Source organism: Mirounga angustirostris, unplaced genomic scaffold, assembly GCF_029215605.1.
Source record: "Mirounga angustirostris isolate CCGP_5_RB_7025 unplaced genomic scaffold, mMirAng1.0.hap1 SCAF_5, whole genome shotgun sequence".
In the NCBI taxonomy this organism is placed as follows: Eukaryota; Metazoa; Chordata; class Mammalia; order Carnivora; family Phocidae; genus Mirounga; species Mirounga angustirostris.
In genome coordinates this window covers 64,439,129-64,457,560 of record NW_026991713.1, presented here as the reverse complement: position 1 = coordinate 64,457,560, position 18,432 = coordinate 64,439,129, and the positions used below count along the sequence as shown (strand labels likewise).

At 39.9% G+C, this 18,432-nt stretch overlaps 1 pseudogene; it reads left to right on the top strand.

The window, feature by feature from the left end:
• The window catches only part of LOC123839588 (glutamate dehydrogenase 1, mitochondrial-like), a 37,374-nt pseudogene extending 23,413 nt beyond the window's left edge, over positions 1-13,961 (top strand).
• Positions 13,962-18,432: the final 4,471 nt, after the last annotated feature.

Below are 18,432 nucleotides of genomic sequence, written 5' to 3'. Positions count from 1 at the left end.
TAACAACTCAAGAAACAACAGATGTTGGCAAGGATGTGGAGAAAGGGGAATCCTCTTACACTGTTGGTGGGAATACAAACCGGTTCAGCTACTCCGGAAAACAGTGTGCAGGCTTCCTGACCCAGCAATTGCAGTAGTAGGTATTTATCCAAAGGATACAAACAGTGATTCAAAGGGGCACATGCACCCCAATGTTTATAGCAGCAATGTCCACAATAGCCAAAATATGGAAAGAGCCCAGATGTCCATCAACAGATGAATGGATAAAGATGTGGTATACATATATAGATAATGGAATATTACTCAACCATCAAAAAGAATGAAATCTTGCCATTTGCAACCACGTTGATGGAACTAGAGGGTATTATGTTAAGAGAAATAAGTCAGTCAGAGAAAGACAAATACCATATGATTTCACTCATACGTGGAATTTAAGAAACAAAACAGATGAACATAAGGGAAGGGAAGGAAATATAAAATAAGACGAAAACAGAGAGGGAGGCAAACCGTAAGAGACTTAACTATAGGAAACAAACAGGGTTACTAGAGGGAAGGTGAATAGGGGATTGGGGTAACTGGGTGATGGGCATTAAGGAGGGCACTTGAAGTAATGAGCACTGGGTGTTGTATGCAACTGAGGAATCACTAAATTCTACCTCTGAAACTAATAATACAGTATATATTAATTAAATTGAATTTAAATAAAAATTTAATAAAAAAACTACAATGAGATACCACCTCACACCTATCAGAATGGCTAAAATCAACAACACAAGAAACAACAGGTGTTGGTGAGGATGTAGAGAAAGGGGAACCCTCTTACACTGTTGGTTGGAATGCAAACTGGTGCAGCCACTCTGGAAAATAGGATGGAGGTTCCTCAAAAAGCTAAAAATAGAACTACCCTACAATCCAGCAACTGCACTGCTAGGTATTTACCCAAAGGACCCAAATACAGATTCAAAGTGGCAAATGCACCTGATGTTTAAAGCAGTATTACCAACAATAGCCAAATTATGGAAAGAGCCCAAATGTCCATCGACTGATGATTGGATAAAGAAGATGTGGTATATATATACAATGGAATATTACTAAGCCATCAAAAAGAATAAAATCTTGCTATTTGCAACAACATGGATGGAGCTAGAGAGTATAATACTAAGCAAAATAAGTCAGAGAAAGACAAATACCATATGATTTCACTCATCTATGGAATTTAAGAAACAAAACAAACAAGCAAAGGAAAAAAGAGAGAGAGAGAAAGACAAACCAAGAATCTGATTCTTAACTATAGAGAAAAAAACTGAAGGTTACCAGAGGGCAGGTAGATGGGGGATGGGTGAAACAGGTAATGGGGATTAAAGACTACACTTATCATGATGAAAAAACAAAAGTCTAGGGGTAAAAAAGATCAGGTAACAATATCAGAGATTTAACTTAGACAGTAGGAATAACTCCAATAATGACAACTAAGAAACAAAGGACTGGATAGTCAAGAAAGATGGCAGCATCATATTCTGTAGAGGACTTCAGAGATACTTTTTTAAAAGTCAGTTTGATACGTTTCAGATATGGTCCTTCATGAACCAGGAAATGAAGCTGAACTCCCTCGCTGATCCCTGTTTGAACTATTTTGGTCCTTTTTTAGACAGCTGGCTGTAGTGAAATAAAAACAATTCCTCTTAAAGAGATAGATCATTATACTTTAAACTGATCAGTGCTAAAACCATGAAAGGAGTAACTGACAGGTAATCTCATACTTACATTTTATTTTTTATTTTTTTAAAGATTTTATTTATTTGACAGAGAGAGAACACAAGAGAGGGAACACAAGCAGGGGGAGTGGGAGAGGGAGAAGCAGGCTTCCCGCTGATCAGGGAACCCAATGCAGGGCTCAATCCCAGGACCCCGGCATCATAACCTGAGCCAAAGGCAGATGCTTAATGATTGAGCCACCCAGGCGCCTCCTTACATACATTTTAAATGTAATTATTGTAAACCTTTACATATGAGGAGCATTTTAGTTTTGTCAAAACCATATTTGGGGTGGCTCAGTTGGTTGGGCACCGAACTTTGGTTTAGGCCCAGGTCATGATCTCAGGGTCATGGGATTAAGCCCTACACTGAGCTCCCCGCTTAGTGGAGTCTGTTTCTCTCCCTCTTCCTCTGCCTCTCCCCATACGCTGTCTCTCTCTTTCTTTCTCTCTCTCTAATAAATAAATCTTTTTAAAAAAGACAGAGAGAGACACAGCAAGAGAGGGAACACAAGCAGAGGGGGTGGAAGAGGGAGAAGCAGGCCTCCTGCCGAGCAGGGAGCCCGATGCTGGGCTCGATCCCAGGACCCTGGGATCATGACCTGAGCCGAAGGCAGACGCTTAATGACTGAGCCACCCAGGCACCCCTCAAATAAATAAATCTTTAAAAAAAACATATTCGACCTAAGATTTTACTAATTTTAATATTACTCTGAGGCAAGCATGAGGAATTGTCCTGACCTTCCTGATGAAGACACAAGCTCTGATAAGCTACGATACTACATTTCCTAAGACCTAGCAAGGGCTATTTCCTGTGGGCCACATGATCATCAGAGATTTGCAACTTCCAGAGCTAGTGATGCCCATTCCTGGTGGAATGTGATAATAAAATCCTTAAGGACAGTGGAGGCCAGGGCAGGGAGGGTGGGAGAGGATGGATCTCTCTCCTTCATATATTCACAACCTTCTCTTATTTGGTACAGAAGCGTCAGGCCTCCAGATTCTGGGATGGCTCTAAATTTGAGAAGCACTGGAGAGCAGCCATCAAGGGTCCAGCCCCACAACCTAAGAAGATAGTTCTCTGATTGATCAGCTTGCTACCCTGGACCCTAACCCTACAACCAAGAGAGGAAGGCCTCTTCTGCTTCTGCCAGGTGTTTTAGCCACATGGCCCTTCCCATGAGCTCCACCCTGCCCATAGTCAGGAAACCAAGCCTCATGAGTCCCCACTCTAACATGGAACAGCAGCACTAGACCAAGCAGGTGTGCTCCAATACAAGGGTCAAGGCGTAAGAGAGTGGAAGGCTGAGGGCAGAGCCAAGCCATGATTTCTTGGTCTCTTTGATCAATACAAAGAGCCAGAGTATGTCAGGTGTGGATGGTTCCATATAGGGAAAATCATGGAGAGACAAGTATGGGGTAAAGAGATGGAAAGGTAGGAAAGTTTAAAAACACACTAAGAAATGTGAGGACCATTATTCCCTTCTGGAAAGTGCTCTGGAAACTTGAAAATTACCTTTGGGGCTTAATTCAGACTCAAGAGTTAAACACAGTAGGTCCATAATAGACTCCATTGTCAAGATTTTCATTAATAAAGTACTTGAGCGTGCTGCCCTCAAAGGCACTGCTTGAGTGACATTTGTATATGACAAAGTTTCCTACTCTCTAGTTCTGTCTGACACCTAATACCATATAAAAAAGACTGTCTCAGGTGCTCACCTGTGGCATATACTAAGCTAGCCATACTCTCTATATGGCCTGACCTACGACTTACTGGGAATTCCTTTCAAGACAGAGTCTGAGTGATGGGTGATGAAGAAAAGCGGGCTCATCTGCATGTGTCTAAGTACAGTAACTGTGTATTTTCTTGAACAGTCCCCTTTCAAATATTTTATCCCCTATTTATTCCCAATATAGTAGCAAAATTCACAAAATGTTCCAATATTTTGGCAAAAAGATTACAGCTTTCTGAAAGAACAGATATATTTACAAAACCTCTGTCATCATTCAAAATTCAATTTGGTTCAGAATTTAAGGCAGGGAGCTTCTTTTCTCTTCATACAACATAGGCAGCAGTGTAGGATAGCAAAGAGTGAACACTACATAGAAAGATGGTATACAGCCAGCATATCTCCTCTCTTACTTGATGTTGGATATCTTGGGATAGGGTCATGAAGGCAGTGCCACCTGCCTAGTGAACCAAATTTCTTTTATTTCTATTCATGTGACTATGACATCTAGGGCACAGCTTTGGTTGCCTGAAAAAGAGAAGTTACTAGGCAGACATCACCACTGCCCAGAAGAGAAAGTGATACTCATAGACAGAGATACCAGGATCTGTGGCTGCACCTGGGAACCAGGAAATCGAATGAGCCCCAAGCACATCACAACTGCCAAGCAAAGAAACCAGCAAACAAACAACTGATAAAAATAAATGTGATATAAAAGACATTTACTTTATTGATTCTTACTGAGTAGTAGAATATAGTGATTGGATGTCCAAGTTTGGGCGCGCCGGGGTGGCTGGGATCGAGCCCCACATCGGGCTCCCTGCTCCACAGGAAGCCTGCTTTTCCCTCTCCCACTCCCCCTGCTTGTGTTGCCTCCCTCGCTCTGTCAAATAAATAAGTCTTTAAAAAAAAAAAAAAAGGATGTCCAAGTTTGGTTCATAAAACAGCACTGTAGATTAAGAAAAGATATGGATTATAAAATCACAAACCCATTTTGACTTTGTCTAAGTTATTCTGTTTTGTGGGCCTCAGTTTCCTCCCCTGTAAATAATGAGGCATAACTGGAAAATACTTAAGGCTTCTTTCATTTTTATTATCCTGTGATCTAAATATTCTTACAGTCTACAATTCCAACATAAAGCTATTCTCCAGTCTGTGAAAAAGCCATTTCATCCAAAAATATTTCCTACAAGGAAGGAATATTTAGGATTTTATCAAAGATGGTGACCTTTGAACTTAAAAATGCACATATTACATGACAGGGAAAGTAGTTTTTAATTCTTTCCCTTCTAGACAAAATCTAAACAACTGAACATAACATACTAAAAACTATACAACAGAATTTAACCCCAGGAGTGAAAACTAATCATAACACCAATAAAATAAGCAGAATGCATTATAGCAACAAAATATGTTTTTTAAAAAACCCATCACCTCATTAGATGTTGATTTGGTACGTGTTAAAATACAAATTTTGATTTTTTTTTTTTAAGTAAGCTCTACACCCAACATGGGGCTTGAACTCAGAACCCCAAGATCATGAGTTGCATGCTCTACCAACTAAGCTAGCCAGGTGCCCCACAAATTTTGATTTTTTAATTAAGACTTTACAAAAGTAATGGAGTTTTTTTCACATGATTTTTGAGTTGTACTGAAAACAAAACTACACAAGGATGCTTTCTATTTTCATGTTAACAGTATTAAAAACACTTCAGTGGGGGCACCTGGGTGACTCAGTCAGTTAAACGTCGACTCTTGATTTCAGCTAAAGTTATGATCTCAGGGTCCTGAGATTGAACCCCATGTCAGGCTCTGTGCTCAGCGGGGAGTCTGCTTGAGGATTTCTCTCCCTCTCCCTCAGCTAACCCCCTCACTCTTGCTCTCTTTCAAATAAATAAATAAATCTTTAAAAACCACTTTCAGTGGTTTTGCCAGTTCCAAAAACAGTTAAATATAAAATTCCAGTAAGAAATGTATAGAGGTTGACAGATAGCAAAATACATCTAGAATTGGCAAAACTTCCAAAAAATAAAAAAGGTACTGATTGAGTTACCTTCAAAGTTTTACTTCTCAAAGTCAAGAAAGTAAGACAAGTCATGGATTGGAAGAAAATATTTACAAAGATTCATCAGATAAACCAAAATGTACAAAGAACTCTTTAAAAATCAACAATAAGAAAATGAACCACCAAAGTAAAAATGGGCAAAATAACAGATTCCTCACTAATGATGATATACAGATAACAAGCATATGAAAAGATGCTCAACATCAATGTCATTTGGGAACTGCAAATTAAAATAACAATGCCTAGGGGTGCCTGGGTGGCTCATCTGGTTAAGTGTCTGACTCTTGATTTTGGCTCATGTCATGATCTCAGGGTCCTGGGATGGAACCCCACATCGGATTCCATGCTCAGCAGGGAGTCCGCTTGAAGATTCTCTCCTCTCTCCCTCTGCCCTTCCCCCACCCCGCTCACACACACACACACACACACACACACACACACACACACTTTCTCTCTCCCAAATAAATAAATCAATCTTTAAAACAATAAAATAACAATACCTAAATATCATTGAGATGAAGGTAGAGCATCCAGAGAAAGATTATCAAGAGCCAAATGCTAGAGAAATATTTGAGACAGCCCACACTAAGACATTTTGGAAAGTAAAAGCTTTACCCTCAAAGTTAGGCCATCATTCTAGAAATCTCACTTTTTCTTAGTCATAAAAAATATAGACATCTCGCTTCTGATCATGTAGGATTGGCTTATATCTGATCAACATTTCTCTTGAGAACTAGAAGAAGATAGATAAAATGGAAAAAGCATCTGTTTCAAGGTACCGGAATGTCTAACAAGGGTGTCAAGAGTCAGAGACCAAAACCTCAGAGGGAAGAGAAGTGTACTGAAATGAGCTTGATATTCTGTATTATTCTATGTTATCCTCAAGGCCTTTGTCTATTTGTAAGTGGTGCATGGCCAAGCAGAAACTGATAGCTAAGAGGCTGAGAACCTCAGCTGAGCTTTTGACAGTTCATAGATATATAGACACAAAACTTGAAATTCAGGGCTACCAAGGCAGCCAGGACTTGTTGGGCCAAGATCCCCAGAAAAAGCAAAATGCTTTAAGGTGAGGCTAACGTTCTGCATCAATTCTTCCCGTGAGATATTTGCCATTTCCTAAGTAGCACATAACAAGAATATAAGAAGATGAGCAAAAAGTAGTGCCTATGAGGCTGAGAAGTCAAGAAGATCTGTAGTTCAAAATTGGAGCTCAGGGTCTGTCAAGGTGAGTGGTAATGACTTCTCTAGTTAGAGCTATGGAAGGTCACGGAACACTACACTCAGGAAGTAATATTGAACAAGAAATAGACCAGTCCTCACAACACAATTTTGAAACAGCTCAATCCTAGATTGGATTAAGATAATTTGCCTCTGCCTACACAAAGCAAAAGTCATTCTTTCTAGAGTAAGATCAAACCAGCCAGAGTCTCAATTTTATTTCTAAAAATGTCAAATGACCCAAAAAAAGAAGAAAAAAGACCACAGAAACATATTCATGGGTGATCTACATATTGAAGTTATTAAATATGCATTTTAACTTTTTCTCATATCCATTCATTCATGCATTTATTCAACAAACATTTGCCTTTCTCGAGCTTTGTTAAGATATAATTGAACTGTGTGATAACCGTGATAATTGTGTGAGTTGAAGTGTACAAGATGATTTGATATATGTATATCTCGTGAAATAATTATCACAAGAAGGCTAGTTAACATATCCATCACCTCACATAGTTACCATTTTGTGTGTGTGGTAAAAACATTAATGGTCTACTGTCTTAGCAAATTTAAAGTATATAATACAGTATTGCTAAATATAGTTAGCATGCTGTACATTAGATCCCCAGAACTATTCATGTATAATTGGAAGTTTGTACTCTTTGACCAAGATCTCTTCATTTTCCCCAACCCCTAGCCCCTGGCAACCACCAATCTAGTCTCTATTTCTATGAGTTTGGCTTTTCTAGATTCTACACATAAGTGAGATCATACAGCATTTGTCTTTTTCTGTCTGTCCACTTAGCATGGGGTCATCCATGTTGTCACAAATGGCAGGATTTCCTTCTTTTTTATGGCTGAACATTATTCCATTGTATGTGTGTATATATATATATATATCCATGCATTTGTTGATAGACACTTAGGTCGCTTCCTTGTCTTAGCTATTGTGAATAATGCTGCAATGAACATGAGGGTGCACATATCTCTTCAAGGTAGTGATTTCATTCCTTTGAATACACACCCAGAAGTGGGACTGCTGGATATGTCAGTTCTATTTTTAATTTTTTAATGACTCCCCATACTGTTTTCTATAATGGCTGTACTTATTTACATTCCCACCAACAGTGCACAAGGATTCTCTTTTCTCCACATCCTTGGCAACACTTGTGATCTCTTTAGACATACATTTTAAAATGACTTTGATTAATGTGTTCAAGTAAATAGATGGCAAAATGGAGAATTTCTCTAGAGAACTGGAATCTATAAAATAGAATCAAACATAAATGATAAAATTGAAAAATATAATAACCAAGATTAAACACATTAGGAACAGAACAAACAATAAACTAGTATGAGGTCAATAGAAAATATTCTCACTGAAATACAGACAAAAAATGGGAAATACAGCATAAAATCATTAAAATCTTGTGGGAAATGGTAAGATCTAACATATGTTTAGAGTCACAGAAAGAAAGGAGAGAATGGGACAGAGCAGTATAATTTAATATGAAAACATAGTTAAACAAAAGTTGAAAAATTCGAAAAGCAATCCTAAAATTTGTATTCAGGTCAGAAAAGGCCCTGAATAGCCAATGTAATGTTGAAAAAGAAAACCAAAGCTGGAGGTATCACAATTCCAGACATCAAGCTGTATTACAAAGCTGTAATCATCAAGACAGCATGGTACTGGCACAAAAATAGACATATATTTCAATGGAACAGAACAGAAAACCCAGAAATGAACCCACAACTATATGGTCAATTAATCTTCAACAAAGCAGGAAAGAATAACTAATGGAAAAAAGACAGTCTCTTCAACAAATGGTGCTGCGAAAATTGGACAGCCCTGTGCAGAAGAATGAAACCGGACCACTTTCTTACACCATACACAAAAATAAACTCAAAATGGATCAAAGACCTAACTGTGAGACAGGAATCCATCAGAATCCATCAGGAGAACATAGGCAGCAATTTCTTTGACCTCGGTCACAACAACTTCTTCTTGCAAGACACATTTCCAAAGGCAAGGGAAACAAAAGCAAAAATGAACTATTGGGACTTCATCAAGGTAAAAAGCTTTTGCGGTGGCGCCTGGGTGGCTCAGTCATTAAGCGTCTGCCTTCGGCTCAGGTCATGATCCCGGGGTCCTGGGATCGAGCCCCGCATCGGGCTCCCTGCTCTGCGGGAAGCCTGCTTCTCCCTCTCCCACTCCCCCTGCTTGTGTTCTCTCTCTCGCTGTGTCTCTCCCTCTGTCAAATAAATAAACAAAATCTTTAAAAAAAAAAAAAAAAAAGATAAAAAGCTTTTTGCATAGCAGAGGAAACAGTCAACAAAACCAAAGGACAACCAGAAGAATGGGAGGAGATATTTGCAAATGTCTTATCAGATAGAGGGCTAGTAACCAAGATGTACAAAGAACTTATCAAACTCAACACCCCCAAAACAAAAAATTTAGTCAAGAAATGGGCAGAAGACATGAACAGACATTTCTCCAATGAAGATTTACATGAAAAAATGCTCCACATCACTTGGCATCAGGGAAATACAAATCAAAACCACAATGAGATACCACCTCACACCAGTCAGAATGGCTAAAATTAACCACTCAGGAAACAAAAGATGTTGGCAAGGATGTGAAGAAAGGGGAAACCTCTTACACTGTTAGTGGGAATGCAAGCTGGTGCAGCTACTCTGGAGTACAGTATGGAGGTTCCTCAAAAAGTTAAAAATAGAACTACCCTACGACCCAGCAATTGCAGTACTAGGTATTTCTCCAAAGGTTACAAACATAGTGATTCAAAGGGGCACATGCACCCCAATGTCCACAATAGCCAATATGGAAAGAGCCCAGATGTCCATCAACAGATGAAATGGTATACATATATTCAATGGAGTATTACTCAGCCACCCAAAAGAATGAAATCTTGTCATTTGCAACAACGTGGATGGAACTAGATGGTATTATGCTAAGAGAATAAAGTCAGTCAGAGAAAGACAAATACCATATGATTTCACTAATATGTGGAATTTAAGAAACGGGGAAGGGAAGGAAAAATAAAATAAGATGAAAACAGAGAGGGAGGCAAACCATAAGAAACTCATAATTATAGGGAACAAACTGATGAAGTCCCAATCAGTTTGTTCCCTTGATGAAGTTTCTGGAGGGGAGGTGGGTGACGGATTAGGTAACTGGGTGATGAGCATTAAAGAGGGCACTTGATAATATGAGCACTGGGTATTGAATGCAATTGATGAATCACTAAATTCTACCTCTGAAACTAATAATACACTATGTTAACTAATTGAATTTAAATAAGAATTTTTTTTAAAAATTCGAAAAGCAGAAAGGGGGCATTATGGTGATGTAGAGGTAGTAATTACAGGAAGTAGCTACCATCCTTAGGGCTAGGGGAACAAAAAGATGAATTTGGATGGCCAGCCACTAGAAGCCTGCAGGAGATTCTCTGTGAGCTGGGACTCAGATCCCTGAAGAGGCACGATGCACATCTGTGTTGCTATCAGAGGAGTTCAGAAGAGGGACCCTGTGGAACTGGGAAGGGGAACTTTCTTCTTTTTTTTTTTTTTTACCATCTTAACCATTTTTTAAAATTATGTTATGTTAATCACCATACATTATATCATTAGTTTTTGATGTAGTGTTCCATGATTCATTGTTTGTGCATAACACCCAGTGCTCCATGCAGTACGTGCCCTCCTTAATAGCCATCACCAGGCTAACCAATCCCTCCTCCCCTCTAAAACCCTGTTTGTTTCTCAGAGTCCATAGTCTCTCATGGTTCATCTCCCCCTCCGATTTCCAGAAGGGGTACTTTCTTGATGCTGCCATGTCTAAGAGGGCATAAGGGGACTAGAGTTCTGGGAGTGCTAAGAGAAAGCTGGAAAGTACCCTAAAATAGTACACTAAAAATAGCACCCTATTGCTGGGGTGCTAACAGAAACAGCAAGTAGTATCCCTTTAGTGCCAGAACATAAGAGAAGTCGGCTGCCAAATATACTTCCCAGAACCCGCGCATCACAAAGCATAATGGTGGGTTTGAAGATGAAGAGCTGCTTAATAACTATGAACCTCCAGCAGGATAAATACAAAAGAAAGCACAGCTCACCACTTCATAATAAACTACTGAAAACCAAAGACAAAGAGAAAAATTTAAAAACAGACAGAGACAAAAGACAAATACCTTTAAACAGCACCACCTTTAGGCACACGCAACTGTGGTCCTGGCCTGGACTTGTGCTTTGGGGGTTCGTGTTTGGCTTCCTTCCCACCTGTCACTCTCCACAGGGTGAGGGGCCTGCAGTCTGGCTGATACGCCCACCCGCAGCCAGCACACTCTGTAACTTGGGGTCCAAACATCTGGGGCCTCGAATTCCCTGCCCACAGAGCCTCGGGTCCACCTCCAGCCCGCACAGCCCTCTTTCCGCCGGAGTGCGCGCCCCAGGCCTGAGTGTGCCCGGAGCGTGCCAGTGCCGGCCGAATTCCTTAAGCATGCAGACACCCTCTCCATTCAGGAACGACCCAAAGGTGGGACAAGAAAGGACCTTGGCGACTGCCTTCGGCTCAGGTCATGATCCTGGAGTCCCGGGATCGAGTCCCACATCAGGCTCCCTGCTCGGCAGGGAGTCTGCTTCTCCCTCTGACCCTCCTCCCTCTCCTGCTCTCTGTCTCTCATTCTCTCTCTCTCAAAAAATAAATAAATAAAATCTAGAAAGAAAGAAGAAAGAAAGAAAGAAAAGAAAGAAAGGAAGGAAGGAAGAAAGAAAGAAGAAAGAAGAAAGAAAGAAAGAAGAAAGAAAGAAAGAAAGAAAAGAAGAAAGGAAAGAAAGGAAAGAAGAAAGGAAAGGAAAAAAGAAAGAAAGAAAGAAAGAAAGGAGAAAGAAAGAAAGGAAAGAAAGAAAGAAAGAAGAAAGAAAGAAGAAAGAAAGAAAGAAAGAAAGAAAAAGAAAGAAAGAAAGAAAGAAGAAAGAAAGAAAGAAAGAAAGAAAGAAGAAAGAAAGAAAGAAAGAAAGAAAAGAAGAAAGAAAAGAAAGAAAGAAAGAAGAAAGAAAGAAAGAAAGAAAGAAGAAAGAAAGAAAGAAAGGAAAGAAGAAAGAAAAGAAAGAAAGAAAGAAAGAAAGAAAGAAAGAAAGAAAGAAAGAAAGAACGGAAGAAAGAAAGAACGAAAGAAAGAACGAAAGAACGAAAGAAAGAACGAAAGAAAGAACGAAAGAAAGAAAGAAAGAAAGAAAGAAAGAAAGAAAGAAAGAAAGAAAAAGAACTTTGGGTCAAGGGCCTCCGTTTTGTGGCCTGAGAAGGAAGTAGGGGCGAGACTGCCTTCGAAAGAACAACCAGTTGACTGAAAACTTCCCAACAGACGTGACGGAAGCCTTAAGGCAACGGGCTGATATTCTGGAAATGATGAAAGAAAAATAAATGCAGACAAGAGTTCTATACCTCAAAAAATACTTTAGAATTAAAGAAAATGTACCTCAAAAACAGAGAGAGAGCTCCACCGCCGCCCCGCACCTCGCGCCCCGCGCGGGGCATAGAGGACGTCCGTGCGCAGGTGCGCAAGGGATGCCGGTACTGCCTGGCGGTCCCAGACGGCGTTGGGCGGCGCAGCCGACTGTTCCCAATCAGGTGGCGGGTGGCGTGAGGGTAGAAGACTGCGGGGAAGGCGCGAAGTTTAAAAGGCAGCCCTCCTCAGGGCCTCCAAGAGCGGGCGCCGCCTGGACGAAATGCCACTGCCGCTGGAACCTGGCCACGGGACAGCAGGGCGGCGGCGGGCTGGGAGGACAGCCCCTTCTTCTTCAAGGTGGTGGAAAGCTGCTTCGACCACGCGGCCAGCATCCTGGAGGGCAAGTTGGCGGCACACGTCCAGAACGGCGAGAGTGAGGAGCAGAAGCGGAACGGGGTGCGTGGCATCCTGCGAATCCTCAAGCCCTGCAACCACTTGCTGAGCCTGAGCTTCCCCATCCCGCAGGACAGCAGCGCCAGGGAGGTCATCCGGGGCTATGGGGCCCAGCACAGCCGGCACTGCACGCTCCCGTTACAGCAAAGATGTGAATGTAAAGTAAGTAAAAGTTTTGGCTTCCCTTGTGACGTCTAAATGTGCTGTGGTTGATGTGCCATTTGGGGTGCTAATGCTGGTGTTAATACCAAGAATTACACCAGTAATAAATTGGAAAAGATCACAAGGGGATTCACCATGGAACTCACAAAAAAGGGTTTTATTGGTGCTGGCGTTGATGTGCCTTCCCCAGGCATGGGCACATGCGAGCAAGATATGTCCTAGATTGCTGACACCTATAACAGCACCATAGGGCATGTAAATTAATGCACGTGCCTGCCATCCTGGTAAATCCATTAGTCTGGGTCGCATCCACCCACATCTCCCTGCTACTGGCTGTAGTGTTTTGCATGGGATTGAAAACTTCCTTAATGAAGCCTCTTTCATGAGCATTTTAGGAATGACACCAGGGTTTGGAGATAAAATATGTTTTTTAGGGATTGGGCAATTTCGCAGTCTATATTTACATTGTAATTTTGCTAAATGTGTTGGTGTTGCTGAATCTAATGGGAGCATATGGAATTCAGATTGCAACATGGATCAATCCTGAATTTCTCCAAGGCAAAGCCCTCGGAAAGAAGCATCCTGCAAGCAAACTGGCATATTCATCCCTATTGCCAATGAGAAGCAGGTGACCAAATCCAGTGCACCCAGAGTCAAAGCCAAGATCATTGCTGAAACTGCCAATGAAGTTGATAAGATTTTTCTGAAGAGGAACATTATGGTTATTCCTGATCTATATTTGAATGCTGAGGGAGTGATAGTATCTTACTTTGAGTGGCTAAAGAGTATAAATCATGTCAGCTATGGCTATTTGACCTTCAAGTATGAAAGAGATTCTAACCACCGTTTTCTCATGTCTGTTCAAGATAGTTTGGAAAAAAAATTTAGAAAACACCGTCAAACTTCTCCCATTATATCCACAGCAGGGTTCCAAAACAGAATATCCAAGAAAGACATTGTGCTTTCTGGTTTCGCTTACCCTATGGAGTTTTCTACCAGGCAAATCATGTACACAGCCAGAAAGTATAACCTAGGTTTGGACCTGAGAACAGCTACCTATGTAAGCACCACTGAGAAAGTCTTCGGAGTGTACAATGAAGCTGGTTTGACCTTCAAATAAATGGATCATAGCTGACTTCTTCACTATCCTCTTTACCTGTAACTTCTGCAAACTTATCACATGTTAAATTTAACCACAGAAAGATTTTTCTCTTATGGACATCGTTCTCAGTAAGTCTGTCCAAATCAAAGAAATAAAGGGTCCAAAGAAATTAAGGGTGGGAGATCACATACACGTTGGTGAGTGTGAAAGTAGAAATTGCCTGTGCCAGAGGGCCACTTGGGATTTTTTGCCTTTAAATAAAAAGTCTTTTTATCTAGCAATATGCTCCCTTGCTCCCTTGCCTGTTCCCAACATGTTAATTACCTTTTGTTTCAGCTTAGCAATCAGTCATTTGCATAATTTTGCTCTGGCCAAGTCTGAGATGGGACATGCTATAAATTTGATGCATTTAAGAAGTAGGTGTGGGGTATTTTCAGAAGGTAGTATTGTCCTAAAATTAGTTATTATTATTTCACATCAGCAAAATAACTCAATTTCCCAGGTTGCAAACAAAAATGAAAGCTGTTTCTTATATGCATTTTATTTTTTAGAATGATAGAAGTACATGTTGCTATAATAAAATTGCCTTTAATCATTTAACAAGCCTAACCTTGACTCAAGCAGTTAGTGCTTATAAACATAAATGAAAAAGGGGCGCCTGGGTGGCTCAGTCGTTAAGCGGCTGCCTTCAGCTCAGGTCATGATCCCAGGGTCCTGGGATCGAGGCCTGCATCCGGCTCCCTGCTCAGCGGGAAGCCTGCTTCTCCCTCTCCCACTCTCCCTGCTTGTGTTCCTGCTCTCACTGTCTCTGTCAAATAAATAAATAAAATCTTAAAAAAATAAATAAATGAAAAAAAATCTCGTATTTTATGACATAAAATAGTATCATTTATAGCTTATCAGTTCTGTATTATTGTTCAGCAAAGATAAAAAGCCAGATGGATAATCATTATCTTCATAACTACAGATGATGGAGGCTATTTTTATTGTGGCTATCTGAATTTGCTAAATATAATTCTGACATGTAGTGCAAATAATGCAGTAACCTCCTTATCATGTTAATTTTTCTTTCTTCAAAGATGTATTATGCTGAGTAATTGAACAATAATTCAAGTAGAGTAGCCCAGAAAAAAACTATTGGTCTTGCTGTGCGGAGTCTGGCTGACCGCTTAAGCATTGCCAACGTCTCCAGCCCTGCCTAATTCCATGTCCCTTTTGTTTTGGAGGGCTCAAATTCACACAAGCTTAATTAACAAAGTGGGGCTTAAAGCATTGGATTGAGTGTTTTGTTTGAGATTTTTTTCTTTTGGCCAGGACCTTTTGAACAGTGGTATACCAATGAAATACTAGACATTAGGTATGTAATGAATGAGTCTTTTTTAAAAAACAATAATACTCTTTCAGCAATTCTAATTACTTTGTAACTTCATGACTTAACCTGGTAATAAAAAGTTATTAAAAGTCTGCCTTTTCAAAAAAAAATTGAAAGGGAAATATTTTCAGACAAATAGCAGCTAAGGACATTTAGCACCAGTGTACTTTCATAACAGAAATACTGAAAGGATTTCCTTATATAGAGGGAATATGTTCCTAAATGGAAACATTGAAATAGAGGGATGAATTAAGAGCAACTAAAAGTTTGAACATGTAAGTTTATTTTTTATTTGTATCTTTTTTATTAAGTTCAATTAGCCAACATATAGTACATCATTAGTTTTTGATGTAGTGTTCAATGATTCATTAGTTGCATATAACATAACACCCAGTGCTCATTATGTGCCCTCCTTAATACCCATCATATAAGTTTAAGTGAATGTTGATCTGTATAGTAAAATAATGTCTTGAGGATTATACATACACATACAAATATATACATGTATATATGTATATACACACATATATATAATCAAAATACATGACAATAACAGCACAAAAAGTTGGAGAGGGGTAAAAAGCATTAAAACTATGCTAAAATCCTTATATCGCCCAGGAAGTGGTAAAAGTACTAATTTATAGGATGCATGTGGTAATATCCAGGGTAATAGCTAAAATAAGAATAAAAGATCGCCTCCTAATAGAAAGGAAAGAATGAAGTGATTTTAAAAAAAGATTAATCCAAAAGAAGGCAAGAAAGGGGAAAAAAGGGAATATAGAACAGGTGTGGCAGTGGTGAGGTGGGAAGTTAAATCCAACTACATCAGTAGTTATGTTAAATGTAAATAGACTAAATTCTTTGACTAAGAGTTTATCAACTAAATGCTACTTAAAAGAATTATACCTTAAATATCAGGTACAGAAAGGTTGACAGTAAAAGGATAGGACATGTTCCATCTTATAAATGATAAAAAAGAAAAACGAAAGCTCATAAAGTGCCAATGGAAACCTTGTCAGCACCTCTCCTTTGTCCATTCCCAGAGAGAGATGTTAGAGTTGGGGAAGTAGACCATAATAAGATTAGCATAGGGTGGCACTTATAATCAATTCTAGTTTGGCTGCATAAGGCAAGGTCAATATTCAACCCAGAGGTGCCTCAGGAATAAATACAGTCTAATTCAAAAGAATAGAGATAGTATTTTGAGAAGCCACATTTCCTTTAACTCAAACTTGCAAATGTAGTCCCAGGCCTGGAATACAGAGCTGATAACAAGAACCACGACAAACAACAAAAACCTCCAATGTCCAGAAATCTCTTTATTGGGACACCTGGGTGGCTCAGTCAATTAAGCATTTGCCTTCGGCTCAGGTCATGATCCTTGAGTCCTGGAATTGACTCCCATGTCAGGGAGTCTGCTTCTCCCTCTGCCTCTGCCCACCCCCACCCCCACCCCCGCCCCTTGTTCCTGCTCTCTCTCACTCACTCTATATCACACAAATAAATAAATAAAATCTTTTTTTTTTAAGGGGGGTTCCCACATTTACCACTCTTCATTTTCTTGTGAAGCATACATTCACCCAAATGAGCTAGGAAGCCCTTCATGATCTTACCATGTCTTCAATAAAAATATTTAAATTTCCCATTCTAATTGTTCAATTAGGTCACTGCTCCATAGGTTTTCAGGGTTCTTTTAACCCATTTTTTAATGTGTTTTGAAATATGTTCCTTGATCCAATGAGATATTGGTTATGGCTCCAAATTGACATAAAATGCCTATTTCTAGGACCTTGATGGTGTTTCAGCTGCTGTTTCTGAAAGAGTAAGTGTCTTCTGAAAGTATGTCATTTTTGTTAAAATCCTTTTGAATCCTTCAGAGACATTAATCCCTGTGTCAGTCACCTGTCAGGTTTGGGTCAGTCTTTGTTCTTGGGGGATTTTCCCAAGGCCAATTTCAGGTAGTTTTTCTCTTGATAACATTCAGGAAATTACATTTGTAATTTCCACATTAGTGACTGGTAGTTGGCAGTGGAATATGTTTTTGTAAATTCATTGTTGTATGGTTTGGCCACTACCATGCCTGCTCATTTCATGTATCCAAGTGGTTACCTACAGGCAGTGGACCAAGGCATCATCTTGGCATTCTGATTCTCCTCTGAGACAGTAACTGGGTTCTTTTTGGTGAGCATCCATATGATCTACTTTAATTTTCTTTCTAAAATTCCACAGACCAGCATGCCTGGGTGGGGCAGTCAGTTAAGTGTCTGACTTGGTTTGGGTTCGGGTTGTGATCTCAGGGTCGTGAGATTGAGCCCCTGTTGGGCTCCATGCTCAGTGGGGTGTCTGCTTGGGATTCTCTCTCTCGCTCTCCCTCTGCCCCTCCCGACCCCACTCGCTTTTGCTGTCTCTAAATAAATATATCTTAAAAAAAATAATAAAATAAAATTCCACAGACCTTTCACAGTTGTGTTCCTCGCCTACAGTAGTCTTTACCTGTTCATTCATTAAACATTTATCAGCTATACCCTTGGGCCATTGGCTCTGGACTAAGAATTTGTGATACCCACACTTTTTTAATGTAGCATTTTATACTAGTTAGGACTTTGTTCTAGAGCAAGATTTAGTTCTTTTTGTATTACTGTATGCGCTGCTTTCAGTTCAGCCCATTCTGCAAAATTACCTGTGCCTTTTCCTTTTTTTAAAATTTAATTCCAGTATAGTTAACATACAGCATTACATTAGTTTCAGGTGTGAAATATAGTGATTCAGTAATTCTATACATTACTCAGTGCTCATCATGTTAATCCCCTTCAGCTATTTCACACATCCCCCCACCCACCTCCCCTCTGGTAACCATTAGTTTGTTCTCTATAGTTGAGTATGTTTCTTGGGGTGTCTGGGTGGCTCAGTCACTTAAGCATCCCAACTCTTGATTTTGGCTCAGGTCATGATCTCAGGGTCCTGGGATTGAGCCCTGCATCAGGCTGCTCACTCAGTGGGGAGTCTGCTGGAGATTCTCTCCCTCTCCCTCTCCCTCTGCCCTTTGTCCCCCCACACTTGCTCTCTCTCTCTCTCAAATAAATAAATAAGTCTTTTTAAAAAAAGAGTCTGATTCTT